The sequence below is a fragment of the Penaeus monodon genome, chromosome 33 (assembly GCF_015228065.2).
Source record: "Penaeus monodon isolate SGIC_2016 chromosome 33, NSTDA_Pmon_1, whole genome shotgun sequence".
In the NCBI taxonomy this organism is placed as follows: Eukaryota; Metazoa; Arthropoda; class Malacostraca; order Decapoda; family Penaeidae; genus Penaeus; species Penaeus monodon.
Genome location: NC_051418.1, coordinates 35,567,335 through 35,569,150, shown reverse-complemented (window position 1 = coordinate 35,569,150; position 1,816 = coordinate 35,567,335). Strand labels below are relative to the sequence as shown.

Here is a 1,816-nt window from a genome sequence, read left to right as displayed (position 1 = left end):
TTTTAAGTGAAGTTCAAGTCCATGGCAGTGTTAGCTATTTATTAAGCATTCAGGATAGTAATTTTGTAAGACCATTTCCAGCAAGAAGTATATCACAGCAGAAAAAATGTCAGCAATGTGTTTTTAACATAGTTGTGAAATATAGCTTACCATTTTTTTGGAGGGGAATAGACAGTATATTAAAGGTATTTATACTGATGCTATATAAGAGGATGGTTATTTAATGAATAAGTTCTAGAATTTTATTAAGAAGTATGATAGTGTTACGAGACAGTCATTTGTTTATTTGATTATCCAAGTTAAAAGTTGCTCTTGATGATAATAGAAGAGGAAAGAAAATATCATTGGTAGCAGAGATAAATTCATTTTCTTCATAAGAGGAAGATATTGTTATAGTCGCCATATGTATACAAAGTCAAAGAAAGTTTCCAGAAGTGACTTGGAATAACTATTGGCCTATGATGAAATAGATTGATACTGAAGAGTGTCATCTATGGGAAAATAGTTGCACTTTGAAAGGGATGTACACTTGCCTCTAGAACTCCACATTCTGTATAATAGTGCATTTGTTGTTTCCAGTTGAATTTGCTTTCATATGTGAGTGTTTTTATTTTACTATTGTTTGTTCTTCTTACAGGAGTAGCTTTGCTAGAATTTGTACTAATGACTTGCATTTTGATGGCCATCATTGGTCTCTAGTGTAATGTTTCATGTTTTGTCATATTGCATGTTCTGGTGACAAACTCTTGTGACTAGCATGTTCAATTTCTTGTTTGCTGCTTTCACTCTATGACACATTGCAAACAAGATGTATGTAATGATGTCTTCTTCCATTATGTTTATCTTATTATGCATTTTTTTAGCAGTCTTTGTAGCTTTTTATTTATCAACATGGCTTTCTAAAGTGATGAGGGGGGGAATGGGAAATTTCTAATGACAGTGAAAATGTTTTGTTCCCGTTTTTCCTCCCTCCTCTCTTCCCCCTCCCTCATGGATGCAAGGACATTAGCCTTGTTTGTGTCTCTTTCCCTTGTTTGCCTAAATTTTCATTATCTGCAGAAATGGTTTGATTTTAACAACTCCTATAGCACTTGACTAAAGCCCCTTTTATGTGGGGGTTTTATTAAATTTTTTACACGGAAAACCAAACACCAGACAATCTGTCTCCCAAAATGTGTTTACAACTGTCACACTTTAAAGGTTAAAACTCACACATGCATATCAGTCAGCATAACCCTATTTTTTAAAGCAGATCAACATCCATGTTAAAAGACTTTTACTTGAAATTTGGGCCCCCCCTTTCCTCATATTTGTAAATCTATTATTATAAATTATTTGCAGAAAAAGTACATAAATATCAGAAGAAAAAAAATAATATGTTGAGTTTTTAACTACCCAGTCAATGAAATACCTCCATTTTGAAGTGAAGTGTCCCTGTAAAGAGATCTGTGGCTCTCGCACCACAGGTTGAGTGCATGGAGAAACTGCACAGATACACTGACCTCACTGCCGGCCCTTCCCTGTCAGACATGTACCCTCTTCAGGTTATCAAAGTCAGGTTATTTGTTGTGGCTTTGTCTCCTGTCTGCATCAAGAGCACATGTACACTACAGATATTTAATAAGTGTTTAGAAATCCAGCATCTTTTGACATGCCATGTGTACATGAATGTCTTCTCTTACTGTGTTCATCTACTCCTAACAGTGTAAGCACGTGACTGAGTGGCAGAGGTGATATGCTTGATGGTCTAATTTGCATGTCACTCATAAGCTAGAGCAGGTAATGTAGTTTTTACCTTTACTGGGCAAGGGGGTAG

General features: G+C 35.5%; 1 long non-coding RNA gene across 1 annotated transcript in view; it reads left to right on the top strand.

Annotated features, from left to right (window-relative positions):
• Window positions 1-1,816, top strand: part of LOC119594437 — a 17,103-nt gene that overhangs the window by 7,743 nt on the left and 7,544 nt on the right. The window contains exon 3 of the long non-coding RNA XR_005230619.1: window positions 1,705-1,779. This is a non-coding gene — a long non-coding RNA (uncharacterized LOC119594437). The remainder of the gene's footprint in view (window positions 1-1,704; window positions 1,780-1,816) is intronic.